Here is an 18653-nt window from a genome sequence, read left to right as displayed (position 1 = left end):
GTGAGGCAGGAGGCTGGACTAGGTGGACTGCTGCTGATCTGATCCAGCAGGGTTGTTCTGGGGTACTTACATTTTTATGACTTTCCTTTAAAACAAAGGGAGATCAGAACCCATGAACCAGAGTAAATCAGAGTGCAGTGTGGAAATTCTAAGTCCCTCGAGTAATTTCAGTTTCCAGACCGGGAAGAACAAAAACAAAAATGTGTATTTCATCTGAGTTCAAAATGAAAACGATATATTTGTCTCCTGCAAATCCCTCCATCCCCTCGTCCAGACCACTGATCAAAATGTTGAAAAGTACAAACCCTTGACAACCACCCTTCAGATTTCTTGCCAGTTCCCTATCAACCATCCAAAAATCCAATCTGCAGTCCTCCAGTTTACCCATCAGCAAGTTTATGCCAATAAAGGCATTCTGATTCCATCAGCACATCATGGGAACCTTGTCAAAAGTCTTACTGAAATCCTGGTGAACAACATCTCCTGAGTTTCCTCTCCTCCAGATGGACCTTTGTGGTTCAGAAGGGAAGCTGCCCCTCCTCTCTTCTCCTCCTTCACGGCCTCTTGGGTCCTGCAGCGGCAGCATCAGGGGCCACAAGGCAGGAGGTTGAGTGGCAAACCCAGCCATGGCCTTTGGCTGACACCCTAATTTGGAAAGGCCTTTGCGGAGCCCCAAGGAGCTTATGGGGTGGGAAGGAGGGGCGCATGAGCAGATAGAGATGGACCCTGATCCTCTGCCAGGGAGTCGGTCAGTGTGTTGGCTCAGAGGACGAGAAACCTTTGAAGATGGAGATAACGTCGTCGTCCTGGAAAGTGTTCAGCTATTCACCAGAAAGGGATTATCAACAGCAAAGGGAATTTAGCAAAGCGGGTCTTTGGAGAAGGAAGAAAGGTGGGATTCAGTTGCCCGTCTCCCCTCCAACAAAATGTTTTGCAGAGATTATAACTACAATGCAAACACAAAACAGAGGGAGAAAAACAGGCTATTGGGCCTTCCTGAGTTAATATATAGATTGCCCGTCCTCAAATACTGAAGGCAGCAAGCAGGCTAATCCAGCTAATATGGCGGGGGGAGGGAGAGAGAATCCTCTCTGTGGGAGGCAATTTCCATAATTCATGTATCTCATCACTTTCTAAGCCAGCCCTAAAAGGCTCTCTGCTCCCCTTGATGTGCGGGAGTGGGATTTGCCACGCGAGGCACGTTCTGACTGGGAGGCACTTCTCTGCAGGGGCACGTTCAGCTAGACCTGTGAGATCGGCCGGCGGCAGCGTCTTCAGCTCCTCAAACGCTCCGTTTTGACGTTTACGGGGACTCAAAGCTTCACAAGGTTTTCGAGTGGCCTGCAGAGGAGAGCCCGTAACAGTCCTCATTTCAGCGCCTCGGCCTTTGAATCCGGCTAGCCTCAGCCCGCCCTCGAAAGAGGAGCAAGCACCAGAAGCTGATTGCAGGAAGTTGGCATTTCTCCAAGCGGTCCTCTTCCCCTCTGTGATGGGCCCTCCTCAGGGTGGGCCAAATGGCCAGGCATGCTTTCCGTGGGGGCCATTCTCTACTTTCCATTGGCAGATGTGGCCCAGGAGCTGCTCATTCCCTAGGCAAGAGCCGAGTGTCCCACCCACCCCCGTGCAGAGGAGAGCATGGCTGGGAGAGAAATACTTCAAGCACAAGTCTAAAGGTTGCCAACTCCGGGTTGGGAGATTCCTGGAGATGTGGGGGGTGGAGCCTGGGGGAGGGGAGGGGAGGGAGAGGTTTCAGCAGGGGGTGATTCCTTAGAGACCAATGTCCATAGCTGGCTTTCTCTCCTGGGGAGCTGATCTCTGTCGGCAGGAGATCAGATGCCGGTCCAGGAGGTCTTCAGCTGCTACCTGGAGGCTGGCAACCCGAACGGGCAGAAGTGCATCCAAAAAGGGGGAGAAAAGCACAGCTGTGCATGGGAAAGGAAACCCAAAAGGCTGAGAGAAAGGAAAATAAACAAGAACATCGCTACAAATGTGTTGTGAGTGTACAATATATACTTAATTCAATTATGTATTCAAAATAGCTAAAATATCATTTAAAGCCCACAATCTTTTGGATTTACATAGAGGTTCTTACTCCTAATATAAATGCAGGGTAAAAACTTATTGAGTGCTCAGGTAGGCTTTTAGCTGAAATGCGCTTGGTTTTGGTTCTCGCATATAGAAATAATTTGTACAGTTTAACAGCCCTGAGTTGCCTAGGCAATCCAAAATGGCAGGGAGGATGATGGGGGGGGGGTCAGGAAGGAAAGCTGGAATTGGGGGAAGACGATTGATGCAGAGCAGGGCTGGGCTGCCCCCCCAGGGCACTTGCCGGAGGCCCCGGAGCCCAAGACAGGGGCAGGGGCAGGGGCAGGGGCAGGGGCAGGGGCAGGGGCAGGGGCAGGGGCAGGGGCAGGGGCAGGGGCAGGGGCAGGGGCAGGGGCAGGGGCAGGGGCAGGGGCAGGGGCAGGGGCAGGGGCAGGGGCAGGGGCAGGGGCAGGGGCAGGGGAGGAAGGACGCGGGGAAAGGGAGGGAGAGTTGAGGGGGGGAGTGGGGAGAACAAGAGAGGGAGGGGAAGGGAGATGAGGCTCCCCTCCCAGAGTCCTTGCAGGTCCTCTCCCTTCCCCAGGCAATGTGGGGTGGGTGTTTAATTAACTGTGAAAAATCAGCTGTGTTTTCTTCCTCCTCAGCTTTTAGTCCCTGGGGAGAGGGACTGTAAGCATGGGAATAGCAGAGAGGAAAAGGGTTACTCACATACAACACACACACACACACACATACTGCTGCTTTCAAAGTCTCCTCAAGACTTCAGGAGATCTCGAATTCCCAGGATGTGCATCTGGGTTTTGCATGGCTTGGTCCCAAGGAGTCTCTAGACTCAGACAATCCCAGCCTTTGCCTCTGGGCCCTCCCAGCTCTCTTGACCTCCGACCCCTGCCCGTTACCCCCCTCCTTGCCCCCAGGCCCCCAAAGTTACCTCCCCCAGCCCTGCCCAGGCACTTCCTGCAGCCTCCTGGCAGCCCTCCGGCCACTCCCCTTGGGGCCGAACCTCTGGTCACTGGGAACCCTCCTTCCGTCTTCTTTTTTGTAGTTAAGTTTTTATTTAACATTTGATGATATAGAAAAACATTACTATATATAAGAAGATAGAAAAGCATGAAGGAAGAAAGCGAGCAAAGAACAGACGTGGCAAATTCATCACAATACATTTTTCGGTTTCCAGCTGACCAAGTCATAAACGATTACCCAATAACAATTTAAAACAAGATAACTTACTTAAATTACGATTAAAATGATTTCAAAAACTATTTTCTTTAGTCCCTGAAACCGCACCTAATCAGCTCATTTGTTCCCCTCTTTCCTGCAAGAAGCCTGTAAGGGGTCTCCAGTTAATCATGGCAAAGAAGTGGTTGCGTTTTTTCCCTGATCAGTGATGTAAGTCGAGCCATCTCTGCAGATTCTGTCTTTCTTCTGGCGTTGAGCACCACAGGCATCCGTGACTCTGCCCTTGGGGGCCTTCTTGTCTCCTCCGACCACCAGGCAGGCGAGGTCTCCTGCAGCACCTCCCACCCAGCCCTTTCAGCAGGAGGCATCAGGCCGGGAGGGGCTAGAAGAGGCAAACACACACACACACACACACACACCCCACCACATTCTTAAGAAGTGCTCTGGCCTCAGTGAGCCTGAGAGGGGTCCCACCATAAGTGATGGGTGGTGGTTGGGGAGGGCCTGGGCTAAGTGGGAGAACAGCAGGACCCAGGTTCAATCCTTGGCATCTCCAGTGGAAGGACCGAGTAGCTGATGATGAGGCCTCTGCCTGGGATCCTTGAGGGCTGTTGCCAGTTGACCAGACAAGACTGACCTCAATGAAACTGTGCTTGGAGGGGGTTTGGTTGCCCCTCCAATTCAGGACACTCTGTGGCTTCCAAAAGAAGACCCCTGTACTCTGAGGGCCTTCAGGAAGGTTGTTTTGCTCCCTCTGCATTTGCATTTCAAGTTGTGTCTTTGGCACGTCCCCCTGCACATGGGGAGGACCGACCAGCATGCAGTACCAAAGTCATGTGAACCTCTGAGTCAATGGGAGGTGGGTGAGGCTGAGATTGGCTGTGAGTGCCAGATGTCTGCTGTACGACAGACAACCGGGCCTTGGCTAGTCTGTCTCTTGCTCAACTTCATGCCACTTTGCTGGACTTTCACAAAAGGGAAGCTGCTTGGGAAGGCCTTGACGGCAGGTGGGTGGCTGGAAACATGGAGTGAGTAGGTGGAGTCATTCCAGAGACGCCCTCTTGCATGGGGGGGGGGGGAGATCTTCAACCAGAGAAAGGCTTTTCAGTTAGAGAATGATCCACAGGACAAACATCCTTCTTCACCTGATACGTTGATTGGGTCTGTTTGTCTGTATTTTGACTGTATTTTTCAGTTCTCCATTTTTTACTGTTCCTTGGAATCATGTACAAATTACAGAGTTTTTAATGGGCAATTTATGTCATAGCTACACATATAAGGGGCATCAGTTATATGTGTAACATGCATGTGGCATATAATACTGATTTATCAGTCTGTAAATAAGCTCTATTGGTGCATATCAAACATGGAAAAATATTGGGTGAAAGATAACAGACAATAGTGAGGGAGCAAAAATACGGAGGTTGATTTGCAAAAGACAGACGCAAACTTGAAAGGAGGATGTTGGCCTCAAAAGGGCAGTTGGGATAAAATAGAGCCCCCCCCCCTTTCGGGCATTGATCTCCTCCTAGTCGTAATCTCTCTGCTCCAAAGAGGGTCCTCCCGGTCATGTCCAGCCCTCCGTGCCCAAGGTCACAGCAGCCTCCCCTGTGCTTGGTCTTCCTCAAAAAGTTTAGAAGACCATCCCAGCTGTGCCCAGCTGTGCCCTAATGTGACCTTCAGGGAGTCTGCGGAGTTGCAGAGTTAAACCCTATCGACTAAATGGGCATTCTGGGCTATTAATGTCTGGGGAGCAGTGGGGCAGGAAGTTGCCAGGTGGCAGATGAAGACCTCCCACTATTACAATGGATCTCCAAGGGACAGAGATCAGCTCCCCTGAAGATTGATTGGTTGGTTCATCATGTGGCCAGGAGATCCGAGGACTGGATGGCAGCCAGGAAAGGGACGTGGGGAGGTGGTTGGCCATTTCCTGCCTCTGCATCATGATGGCCCCTGGTGTTACTTGGAGGAACTCCCACCTAAATACTCTGAGGCCTCCCATGCAAATGCTAGCCAGGTTGCCCCTGTTTAGCTCGCGAGACCTGATGGGAGGGAAAAGGGCTACTTTGGAAGGTGGACTCCAGGACATCAAACCACATGGAAACCCATCCCCTGCCCAAACCCCGCCCTCTTTGGGCTTCACCACCAAGAATGCCAGTTGGTTCCCAAACTGGTTCTGCCTATTCAGCATTGGGCAGGGGGTGGGACTGAATGGCCTGCATGGCCGATTCCCACTCTGGGATTCTGTGAGTCTCGTTCAGCAGTGGAAGGGGCTGCCTAAGGAGGTGGGGAGCTCCCCCTCACTGGCCGTCTTCAAGCAGCGGCTGGACAGATCCTTCTCCTGGATGCCTGAGGCTGATCCTGCACTGAGCAGGGGGTGGGACTAGATGGCCTGCATGGCCCCTTCCCACTCTGGGATTCTGTGAGTCTCGTTCAGCAGTGGAAGGGGCTGCCTAAGGAGGTGGGGAGCTCCCCCTCACTGGCCGTCTTCAAGCAGCGGCTGGACAGATCCTTCTCCTGAATGCCTGAGGCTGATCCTGCACTGAGCAGGGGGTGGGACTAGATGGCCTGCATGGCCCCTTCCCACTCTAGGATTCTAGGAGTCTAGTTCAGCAGTGGAAGGGGCTGCCTAAGGAGGTGGGGAGCTCCCCCTCACTGGCCTGTCTTCAAGCAGCGGCTGGACAGATCCTTCTCCTGAATGCTTGAGGCTGATCCTGCACTGAGCAGGGGGTGGGACTAGATGGCCTGCATGGCCCCTTCCCACTCTAGGATTCTAGGACTCTAGTTCCGCAGGGGAAGGGGCTGCCTAAGGAGGTGGGGAGCTCCCCCTCACTGGCCGTCTTCAAGCAGCGGCTGGACAGATCCTTCTCCTGAATGCTGGAGGCTGACCCTGCACTGAGCAGGGGGTGGGACTGGATGGCCTGCTTGGCCCCTTCCCACTCTAGGATTCCAGGAGTCTAGTTCAGCAGAGGAAGGGGCTGCCTCAGGAGGTGGGGAGCTCCCCCTCACTGGCCACCTTCAAGCAGCGGCTGGACAGATCCTTCTCCTGGATGCTGGAGGCTGATCCTGCACTGAGCAGGGGGTGGGACTAGATGGCCTGCATGGCCCCTTCCCACTCTAGGATTCCAGGAGTCTAGTTCAGCAGAGGAAGGGGCTGCCTCAGGAGGTGGGGAGCTCCCCCTCACTGGCCACCTTCAAGCAGCGGCTGGACAGATCCTTCTCCTGGATGCTGGAGGCTGATCCTGCACTGAGCAGGGGGTGGGACTGGATGGCCTGCATGGCCCCTTCCCACTCTAAGATTCTAGGAGTCTAGTTCAGCAGTGGAAGGGGCTGCCTAAGGAGGTGGGGAGCTCCCCCTCACTGGCCGTCTTCAAGCAGCGGCTGGACAGATCCTTCTCCTGGATGCTGGAGGCTGATCCTGCACTGAGCAGGGGGTGGGACTAGATGGCCTGCATGGCCCCTCCCCACTCTAGGATTCTAGGAGTCTAGTTCAGCAGTGGAAGGGGCTGCCTAAGGAGGTGGGGAGCTCCCCCTCACTGGCCGTCTTCAAGCAGCGGCTGGACAGATCCTTCTCCTGGATGCTGGAGGCTGATCCTGCCCTGAGCAGGGGGTGGACTAGATGGCTTGCATGGCCCCTTCTCACTCTAGGATTCTAGGAGTCTAGTTCAGCAGGGAAAGGGGCTGCCTAAGGAGGTGGGGAGCTCCCCCTCACTGGCCACCTTCAAGCAGCGGCTGGACAGATCCTTCTCCTGGATGCTGGAGGCTGATCCTGCACTGAGCAGGGGGTGGGACTAGATGGCCTGCATGGCCCCTTCCCACTCTAGGATTCCAGGAGTCTAGTTCAGCAGAGGAAGGGGCTGCCTCAGGAGGTGGGGAGCTCCCCCTCACTGGCCACCTTCAAGCAGCGGCTGGACAGATCCTTCTCCTGGATGCTGGAGGCTGATCCTGCACTGAGCAGGGGGTGGGACTGGATGGCCTGCATGGCCCCTTCCCACTCTAAGATTCTAGGAGTCTAGTTCAGCAGGGAAAGGGGCTGCCTAAGGAGGTGGGGAGCTCCCCCTCACTGGCCATCTTCAAGCAGCGGCTGGACAGATCCTTCTCCTGGATGCTGGAGGCTGATCCTGCACTGAGCAGGGGGTGGGACTAGATGGCCTGCATGGCCCCTTCCCACTCTAGGATTCTAGGAGTCTAGTTCAGCAGTGGAAGGGGCTGCCTAAGGAGGTGGGGAGCTCCCCCTCACTGGCGGTCTTCAAGCAGTATACAGGTGTAGTGTTTAGGAGTGCGGACTTTTAATATTGCATTCTGGGTTCAATTCTGCACTCCCCCACATGCAGCCAGCTGGGCAACCTTGGGCTAGTCACAGCACTGATAAAGCTGTTCTGACCGAGCAGGAATCTCAGGGCTGTCTCAGCCTCACCCACCCCACAGGGTGTCTACAGGACCCCCCCCCCACCACCACATAGTCCTCTTCCCCGTCACAGTCTCCTCCCCCTCTCTGCCCTCCACAGAAGAGGAGGCCACCTTTCCTCGGGACCCTCTGCAGATCTGGAATGCTCTCGAGGGAAGGGAAGGGGGGAGGGAGCCCAAAGCTCTGTGGGAAAGAAGCCGGTTTCTCTTGTGCTCCAGCTGTTGGGTCTTTAATGGGGTCCTGCTGGCAGGTCTTTGATGCCGACACTCCTGCATTTTGCTAATTGTCTAAACACCACTTGCTGGTGGCTGCCTGCTGCTTCCGCACAAAGAACGTGGCAGAGCTGAAGGGAAGGAAGCAAAAGAAAACGCAGAGGGAGGGGGGAGGAAGGACGGGGGGGATTGTCAGTGCCTCCGAGCAGAATGGAGAAAGCCCGGCCACCTGGGCTGCCCCCTCCCCTTGCTCTGCCCCTGGGCCCCGTCCGGATGTGGAGGAAGGGGGAAGCGTCAGGTGGACCCAGGGCTCCGGCTCCACCAGAGGAGAGGCAGATTCATCTCACAGGCAAAGGAAACCCAGGTCTGGAGCTTCAAATGTTGGTCTGAAGTAGCACAATAGAGTCCAGGAGCACCTTGAAGACCAACAAAGGTCTATTCAGGTCTGGAGAGGCATTGCTGTGGACCAAATCCTGACCCCTCTCTCCAGCTTGCTTTTTCAGCCCCTCAGCCCTCTACCAACCGCTGACCCTCGCTATGGGGCCGGTGTATGGCTGGACAACAGGGGAATGGGAAGAGACCTCCTGCTGCTCCTTCTCTCCAGCTAAGCACCCACAGAGAGAGGGGACTGGGGGAGCAGCCCCCTGGAGCCCCCACCGGGAGCCTGGCACAGCACATGGGGTGTCCCATTGCCAGGGTGGGGTTTGTTTCCACTCACCACAGCACTCACGGTCCCAAGGGCAGCAAAGGGAGGCATTAACATTCGTAGGTTCAGAGCGATAGGAGGAGATGTTGTCTTCCCTCTGACTGTGCCATAGAGCCTCAGAAGAGCCTTGCTGGATAAGACCAACAAGGCCATCAAGTCCAGCATCCTGTCTCATATGGGGACCAGGCAATTCCTTTGAACAGCCAGCAACGGGACACAGAGGCCAAGTCCTTGCCCTGATCAGAAGGAGTCTTTCTGGGTCCAACCAGGGAGGGTCCATCCAGCCCAGCCTCCCACCGGGCCCTCTGGAGAGCCAACGACAGGGCTGAGAGGCTAAGGCCTTCTCTTGAGGTGGCCTCCTAGCTCTGGGACTCGGGGTCTCAGTGCCTCTGACTGTGGAGGTTCCCCTCAGTGACCAGGGCTCGTAGCCACAGAGAGACCTCCATGAATCCATCCAATCCACTTGGAAAGCTCTCTGTCCTGTGGCCATCCTCAGGGGGTGCCTTCCTCCTTTCCATCCCTCTCTGTTTCCTTTGGTCCATCCTGGCCTTGCTGCCCACCTTGTGATCAGACCCAGGGGGCTGACTGGCGTGAGCGTAAAGCATATTCAGGGGAGAGGGGGGACCAGTCCACCTGCCTCTTCCCTTGAAAGCCCCTTGGGGTCTCCATTAATTGGCTGGGATCTGACAGCGGAAAACCAAACTCTCTTCCCTGTTTGTTTGACGCAGCCATTAAAAGCCCTCATTAATAAAACGGCCGAAATCCCCAAATTCTTCAAAATAGCTGAGTGGACTGCAGTGATACGGATGTACAGAAGGCGACACGTCTCTCGTCCTGTTCCTGTTCCTGTTCCTCAAATCCAGGTCAGCGCCACAAGCCGAGACGGACTCCGGAAGATGCTCTATTTTTGGCTGCATCGCATCGCCCAGGAGAGGGACGGCACAGCTGTGGGCAGCCCCCGAAAACACCTCCGAGCAGGAGGGCTTTCTTCCGGACCATTTCTCCCTCCTTGACTTGCAGCAACCCCCCTCCCACAGTCTCTCTGTCTCTCTCTGTCTCTCTGTCCCGGTCTCTGTCCCGGTCTCTGTCTCTCGCGCACGCCAAGGCCCCTGCTCGTAGTCGGAAGGAGAGCCATCTTGCCTGGGTCAAGTGTTTGACACCCTGGTACAAGTCCTGAGTTGCCAAGAAACCATTTCTGGCATGCGAAGCGCTGAACATTTTTTTTTGTGATAATTTAAGAGTACTTTAATCTCAACTTGTACTGATTCATTATGTCTTTGAGAAATCTATACAAGAAATCCTCTTAAAGCCAGCTGTAATTAGAAAGGGGATGTGTCAGTGGAGTCTGAAAAAGGTCAGATGTAATCAATTATGGGACATGAGACGCCCCCCCCCCCACAGTGTTCTGCCGTTCAGGGCACAATCTGTGAGTGGGGGGGGGGGGCTTTGGCTAATGGTTCCTCTTTATTGTTTGTCCATTTAATAGACTACCCCTCCCCACAAGCAGGCTTGGGATGGTCTACATCAGGGGTAGTCAAACTGCGGCCCTCCAGATGTCCATAGACTACAATTCCCAGGAGCCCCCTGCCAGCATTCGCTGGCAGGGGGCTCCTGGGAATTGTAGTCCATGGACGTTTGGTTGAGGCCAGGGCAGGAAGACCCAGGGTCCCTCCCTTCGATGTCTCTAGAAATCAGACGTCCTCTGTATTCTCTGGCCATCTACCTTGAGGCAGGGGGCCAAGTGGGGGCTGGGGCTCATCGAGCTGAGCTTGGAATTCTGTTGTCAAGAAATTGCTAGATTCCCACCACTTTTATTGTAAGTATAAATTGGATATTTACTGCAATTTTATGGTTTAACTAGTAATTAAGCCCCCTGTAAAAAAAATACAGTGGGCGCTAGCCATTCCCAACTACCCTGGCAGCGCTTCCTGGGCAGCTGGGAAGGGTTGCCCCCCCGAACTCCCCCCCCCCCAGGCCTAGCTGGATTCCCACCTACTTTAGTGGACAACACCAAGATCAGAAGTGAGGCGGCAAGGCTGAAGATCAAAAGGCCACGTATGTCTCCGATGGGCCACGGGCGAAGGTGTTGCCACAGGCATGACCACTGACAAGAATTAAATCGCAGAGCAGAGCTACACAATGTAAACGGCATGGCAAAGGTGTAAAAGCATATCACAAGTTCCACACAACAATCACGTAAAAGGATTTCAACATGGCCAAAGTATATCAGAGGTAGAAGACGACAAGAGTAGAGCATGATTTTGGCACCTCCGGCAGGGCCCCGCCTACTAGTCAAATAGCAGACTGTGACAAAGAAGCCAGCCGCTCTGGAGAAGGGCATCGAAAAGGGTCTTGGGCCCTCAAAGAGATGGAATTGAAGAAGGGCCAGAGGGGCTTAACAGGCTGTGAAGAGACGAAGGGGCACGAGGGGTCCAGACAGACAGACAAAAGTGAGCCCCAAAAGATACCAGCCTCCTTCAACATCACTTTCGATACTCATTCAGGGACGGATAAATGCGGCTTTTGGGAGGAAACTTCTTTTGAAGAATCCAGCCGAAGGACTACGACAAACTTTCACTGATAAACGGGCATCTCTGGATAAGAGTAAAGAAAACACTTGCAGGGATGTCATTTAAGGAGTCCCAGGGGGACTTAAAAGACTGAGAGCAGCCTCAACAGCAGACCCACAGAAGCCCAAGGGGCTGCAGGCAAAAAAACCCTCCCCCCCCCCGAAACGACCTGCTTGATTCTGCTAGCTGTGGATCCTCAATACGGGAAGAGTCAAGCGTGTTGTGTTCCCCGATCACCTGGGTAGCCCATTCCTCCCTCCGTAGCTCCTCGTGCCATAGGAATGAATGGTCCTCTGCTCCCTGCTTCTGGGCTGTGTTGTTTTTTGAGAGATGCCCCACCAGGGGTTCTTGTCACTGTTTTCGGAGTTCCTGGATGTTTTAGGCAGCCGAACTGCAGAACACCTGTTCTCCGCGGCACAAGACAGCCACAGTCACATTGTGTCTTTGTGTGTGTGTGTGGGGGGGGGGGAGAGTCAGATCTTTAGCACATAAGCCAGCCACGATATGGTAGAGGTAATTAAATTCGAGCTCTCATTCAACTTCAGCAAAACTAAGTGTGCAATAATCTCTTGTAAAAGCTGCTCATTATGAAGCATTAGTTTGGCGGCTTTCTTTGCGGTGGTGCCGTTAAAGGTCTAGCTGTAGGCCCATTAACCAGATCCCCATTCACTGCATAATAACTCCTTAACACGTACTATTATTATTAGGATAGTTTCCTTAACGAAGCCCCGAAGAGAGTCCGGGCCACAGCCCTGGAAGGGTCTGGTGAGGGGCCTGTCTCTGCCCACGGAGCCCCTGGAAGTCACAACGCAGCCTGTTAGCACAAAGTGTGAGTCCAGGGGCACCCTGGAGACCAACAAGGTTTCACTCCAGGCATGAACTCCGGTGCGCACTCACGTCCCGCTGCTTCAGACCCACCATCATCATCATCATCATCCCTTAGCAACCTTTTCCCCTTGCAGGAATCAAGGCAGGTTACAATAGAAATGAAACAGTCCGATATCAATTAAAGAACAGCTGCACATCCACATATAAAAAGTCGCCACTACAAAGCCATGCCCGTGGTAAGGACTGCCAGGAAGTGAAAACCCTGTCCTGAAGGACGTGGCTTCCTGATGATGGACCCTGAGTCGCTCCTCCGTGGGGAGGTTGTCCCATAACTCTGGTTTAAAAGGCTTCCCCCATTTAGAACAAGCAGAACAGGAACCAGTTCCCGAGAGGTGAGAGAAGACCAGTGAATGAAGAGTGATGAGCAGGCTGAAGGAGAGGAGGAGGAAGAAGAGCTGTTTGTTTGTTCCCCGCCTCTCGCTGCCCGAAGGAGTCTGAAGGCTGCTTGCAATCACGGTTCTGTAGGACGGATCCCCTCCTCCCTGGACTGGCACACAGTGCCCAGTGACCCACGGCCTCCACTACCAGTCTGGGCTTGTGCCAAAGCCAGGCCCCAGGGTCTCCGGTCAGCCAGGACTCAGGCCTGGCCAGGCTCCACCTGCAGCTGGACCTCCCAGCTGTGACCCTCCTGGGCTGCATTCCTCTCCCCCCCCCCTCCCCAGGTTCATTGCACTGCTAATCCAGTGGCCAGCAGAGCCTGTTGCACCTGAGGGCCCAACCTCTTTCTCTCCACACCTGTGACTCAGCCCGAGCCACTCTGCCAGGGGGAATTTCCCTCCACCCAGCTAGCTGGTCTCTTGCGGCCCCAGGAACCTTCCCATTGTGCTATGAGGGTTTCCTTTCTTCAAGAGCTATCAAGCCCCACCTGCACCCATCTCCTGAGCTATTAGCACCCATTTCACCCATGGTCTCAACCCCAAGACGTGCAATCTCTAGCACACACCACCCTTCAACAGGGTGATGGGAATCCCGTCTTGGCAAGCCAAAATGCCTCTCTGGACCCTTGGACTCGTCCAGGTTGCTCATCCTACTGCCGGTCAGTTGTGCCCTCCTGTCTGTCCCCTGCTGCCTTCAAGACTGACTGACCTCCCAGACCTCAAGCTGGGAGCTAGGTGGGAGCTCTGAGAGAACTGGGACTGTCCCAGGGTCACCAAGCCAGCTGCATGTGGAGGAAGAGTGAGGAATCAGACCTGCTTCTGCAGATTGGTGTAGTGGTTAAAAGCAAATTCATCCTGATGCTAAGTCACAGGGACTGTGCAAACCCAAGTAGAGTGACACTTTTCTCAAGCCATTGACTCCAAAGAGTTTAGAAGGGTGTAATTCTGCTCTGGATGGACCATCTCTCTGAATTCTACCCACTGCACAGAACGGGGTGTCAAAGGCCTTCAAGGCAGAACTGCAAAGGGCAGAGGGGTGCAGCCTCACAGCCCCACCTGTCCCCTGAACTAATCTACCCACCAGAGAGCGAGGGACTATGTCTCCAGCCTGACGGACGCTAAGATCAATAAATCAGTTTTGCAAGGTAGGACCATTGCAAGCGGAGTTCCAAAACAGTTCTTGTGGTAGCTGCAGCCAGTAAGGACCAAATTCAGACTGGATTCATTCTGAGGCCCAAGAATACCACCAAGTAGGAGTAACAAGATTTATTACAAGAACGTGCAGGAATATGTACTGTGCATGTGCTGTAGAACCAGATGTCACCTGACAGGACTGGGATTCGAGTACAACCACCCACATTGGATGGAGCCATTGGATGGAGTTGACCAATCAAAAGTATGGCTGCTGATGTAGCTTGGCCAATCAGCTATGTTGCTAAGTGGATGGATTGTTGCCATGAGACCACATGTTCTGCAGCTGTACACAGCCGAGCAAACATTTTTCTGCACACGCACTCCTGCCTGGGTCCCTGCATTAATGGGATGGGATGCGTAGGCCACCCCCCTCCCTGATTCTTTGGCCTGCAGCCACTAGACCTAACTAGGGATGGGCACGGACCAGGAAAGGGTGGTTCAGTTCATGGTTAGCGCATGAACCCAACTGGTTTGTGATCCCACCGTCCCTGGGTTTGCAGGACTCGGGATTGGAGCACAGCTGCACAGTCCCTGCTGTTCCGGCTGGTTCAGGCTGCCTTGTGTGCCTTTAAGCCCACGTTGTTCTGCCGTCCATCCATCTCAGCTGCCCCCTCCCCCATCAGCCACAGCCAGATCTGATGCCACCTCCCTGTCAGGAGAGCAGAATTTGCAGACCCTGTGTTGGTCACTAACTGGGTAATAAACGGGAGATATATTAAAATGTCTTGTAAACCAATTTGCAGCAGGTGACTGATTGCCCTGCTTGAGAGGCTTCTGTTTTCCTCTTTCCCCTCTCAAAGCACAGCCTTATTAAAATGCAGGGTATTAAACAGCAAAGGTTTACCATGTCTTGAGACAATTTTAGAATCTTTTAAGGGGCTCATAAAAGCTTTATGGTGAATGCTTCTGAATAAATAGGGGATGCCTCGGAAATGCGGGCAGCTGGTGCTCGAGGAGGCCGAGGTTTGTGGGGAGGAAGGGGGGGGGTCTGTGACGGCTCGCTTGCCCATCCGCCGGGAACTCATCCGGCCCTCGGCCCCCTGCAGCGAGCGGCAGATGTGGAAGGAGGCTGCCCATTTAGCGCCAGGATGCTCCCCGCGGCAAGGCTCCGTCAGCGACGGTGGACAGAGGCTTGCCCACCTTCGGAGAGCTGAGCTGCCGCGTTTCTCTCTCTCTTGAAACGAGGCCTCATTCCCGGGCCTTGATTGCACAGAGTGCTCCATGCAGCCTCTCTGTCTTATTGCTGAAATGAGGACAGCTCCCTTCAAGGCCAGGAGCACCTTGGAGACCAGCAAGATTTCCCAGGTAGACGTTTCCAAGAGTCAAATGGGTCAGAATTGCTGAAATCGGGGGAGCTTGTCAGCACTCACCTGGGGTTTACTTACACAGGTATTTAGTTCTTTCAACCTGCAGTGTACAAGACTTAAAACGCAATGCAATAAGACAACAGAGAGGAGACATCCACTGAACAGGTCAGCTGGACAACAATTGAAAAAGGGAAGACAATGCAGACCCCCACCCCACCCCTCAATAAGTACTGACTCAATAAGTACTGACACCCAGGCTCTCTCAGGTATGTGGGACATGTGCCTGCTCTTGATCTCTGTAATCCACCCCCCTCCCTCTCTCACAAACACACACAAAAACACACATGCAAACCCCTTCCCTCCCCAGTTCACACTCCTCTCTCTCTTCTTCCTTCTCCAACGTACTCTCCAGACACACAAACACAACATGCACACAAAGAGTCCTCCTCCCTCCCTCCTTTCCTCTTCTCCTAGGAGTCACCCCGGCCCCCAGAAGCCTCCCCACCACCCAGACTCCCTGTCCCCCCCCCCTGACCTTCATGAAGGAGCTGGCCCACCTGGCCTCCACACGGCCTTGTGGTGTCCCCTGGCCTTGAATGGGTTGGTGCTGGCCTGCCCAGCCACTGCATTGCCCCACAACTACCCAGGCCTCCTCGGGCAGCACTGTGGTGGCCCGATGTCCTATGACAATGGACGAAACTGCCCCAGCTGGCCACCTGCCCTGGCACCACGCAGCTGCCCCAACCTCTTCTGGCATGATCCCTTGGGTGGGGCTACAGCCGTCATGTCCCTACCCATCTCTGTTCTATGGGCCATGCCAGAAGATACGTCCCATATCAAAACCAGTCTAAGCCCCCCCCTTGCATGCATGCACACTGTGCCCCAGCCTCCCTTCACGAAAGCATCCCCCTGAGCCACTGCGTGATCTTGCAACCCTGTTACCATAGAGAACGGACCTGCTGTGCAGTTCCCTTTTGCCCATTCTGAAGGGCCGTGCACTCACAGGGGGCAGAACGGAGGTAACGTGCAGATTCATTCAAGGTCCTGATGCAGAATGGGAGGCTGGCCTTGCTGTTCCTCCAGTGTCCCCTGGGCCAGGCCCATAATGTGGAAATGCCCCTCCACATTTCGACACAAAGCAATTAGTTGGGGGACGGGTAAGAGGGGAGGATTTGATGGCATATGCTCAGATCCATGTTTAGCGCAAGAAACTCTTGAGATGATGCGGGGGGGGGCAAAGGGGGCTAGGCAAAAGCACCAGGCAGGAAGTGGCTCAGATGGCACCGCAGCCCTTGGATAGGTGACTGCTCAGTAAATCATTCACACCTGCACAACAGGGTGTCTTTAAGCTGCATTCCCACTTGAAATTACTACTGGGACAAATTTTATTTTTTTTATATTTAGTTATTTCTTTTCAGATGTATAGGCTGCCCCATCGGACCTGCCATCTTCAGGTGGTGTAGGCTGAGCATTTAATAGATACTTTGAGATTAAAATCCTTAAAACCATTAAAACTGCTTAAAGCCCGCCCACAATTGGTGACGTCTCTGCTGCCGTTCTGCTCATTAGGAGGCGGACAGGACAGGCAGAGCCATCTGACATCCGCACTGCTTGTCCAAGGTGGCCGCAGCCACAAGCCTGTTCCTCCCGGCAGAGAAGGGGGAGGAGGGAGAGGTTGCCAGCCCCCCCTCCCAAGTGTCTCTAAGGCCTCAGGGGACAAATGGGGACAAGCAAGGAGGAGATTCCTGAGGCTCTCAGAAGAGCAGCTGGACAGAGGGCAGGATGGCCCCAAGCTGGAGAGCTCAGGGATGGGAAGTGGGTCTCCAAGACATGGGGGGTGAAATCTACGGGCTAAAGGGGAACGGGGAACGCAGCCATGTGGCTGAGTCATGAATTCTTCAGCAGCCTCTCTGAGCCTAAAAGGATCCACTCAGGCTGTCCTAGGCAGAGATGACGGAGTAAACGCGTGGGTAGCCCGTCACAAACGGAGTGTGTGGGTGGGTCTGTGAAGGCAGGGTGGGGGGCTTCCTCTGATTTAGTGTATCTGCTTTTCTACAGACAAGATTCCTTAATCCTGTACCTGAGAGCACATCCACTGCAGTCTACACTCCAAGATCCCCTTTATCTGGACCCTGCAGAGCGTGGAGAGGTTTCGATGGGTAGAGAATGACACAGCAGTCCTGGATAACCAGCCAAACATTTATTTAGTGGATAAAGCCACCTGCAATCCCTCCCCACTCAACCTGACACACTTGCCCGAGCTGGGAGGCACGTCATGCTTAGCAGTTGCAATGTTTGTTCTTTCAGCATTTCAGACCCAAAGTAAATCAATAGATGGCTTTAATAATTCACTGTATTTATTGAGGGGCGACATCTAAGCCTTGTCTGTCTGGGGGGGGGGGAACCATTTGGGGATGGAATTGGGTTCACTGTGGTTGGGCAGTTAGTTGTGAATTTCCTGTATTCTGCAGGAGGTGTACTAGATGACCAATCATTATGCAATTTGGACAGGACTCAGAGAAGAGCCTCCTGGAGCTATCCTGAAAGTTTAGAGGCTCTACCTGAAACACCTCCCCAGGCCCTGGGAAAGGTGGGAATGCCGAAATTCCCACTATAGTGTATGGCACCATAGATTTTCATGGGCACCGAAGCCCAGGAGTCTGGATCAGGCCCTTAGTGATTCGAGTCCTTTGATTGGCGGGGGGGGGGGAGGAGGGGAAAGAATCATTCCTGATTAGGGGGTGAGAAAAATTTAAAGAGGCATGCTTTGTGTGACAACTTGGGAAATAATTATTTTTTACTTTGCCTGCATGCTTGAACACCTATTTGTTGCTCCAGGCGGTTTGATTTAAAAAACAAAAAACTGTCCCCAGGAAAAGAGAGAGGGAGGCGGGTGCGAGGACAGGGAACTGGAGGCAGAGATGGTGCTACTTCAGCTCCACACATTCCCTTAGCATGTGGCCTGCTGGTTGCTATCCTGTAGCTCACAATACATAGGTTGGGAAATTCAACCTTTATACGATTCCCCAGCCAGTGCTTTAAAATGGAGGATGGAGCTAGCGATTTGCTCCTTGGACACTGGATGTTGCAAAATGCCAAAAATGTAGCGTCTTCACCAAGATGTCATAGTCCCATTGTATACAGCACTGGTCAGATCACACCTGGAGTACTGTGTGCAGTTCTGGAGGCCTCACTTCAAGGATGTAGATAAAACACTTTTCTTGGATGCTTTAGGATGCTTTGGGCTGATCCTGCATTGAGCAGGGGGTGGGACTAGATGGCCTGTATGGCCCCTTCCAACTCTATGATTCTATGATTCTAGGTAAGCATTTCATATGTATGGCCCTAAATGAGGCCTCGCCTAGTTTATAAGCATCACAATATTGTTTACGGAAAAGGAGGTTGCCTCTTCCACGGAACGAGCCACCTCCAATCTCAGCAGCCTAGACTTAAATGGAGATCATAGAATCACAGAATCACAGAATAACAGAGTTGGGAGGGGCCTCATGGGTCATCTAGTCCAACCCCCTGCACTATGCAGGACACTCACATCCCAATTGCTCACCCACTGTCACCTGCCACCCCCTTGAACCTTCACAGAATCAGCCTCTCCGTCAGATGGCTCTCCAGCCTCTGTTTATAAATTTTCAAAGATAGAGAACCCACCACCTCTCGAGGAAGCCTGTTCCACTGAGAAACCGCTCTAACTGTGAGGAACTTCTGGATGTTTAGATGGAATTTCTTTTCAATTGATTTCATCCTATTCTTT

Source organism: Paroedura picta, chromosome 2, assembly GCF_049243985.1.
Source record: "Paroedura picta isolate Pp20150507F chromosome 2, Ppicta_v3.0, whole genome shotgun sequence".
In the NCBI taxonomy this organism is placed as follows: Eukaryota; Metazoa; Chordata; class Lepidosauria; order Squamata; family Gekkonidae; genus Paroedura; species Paroedura picta.
This window is presented reverse-complemented; position numbering follows the sequence as displayed.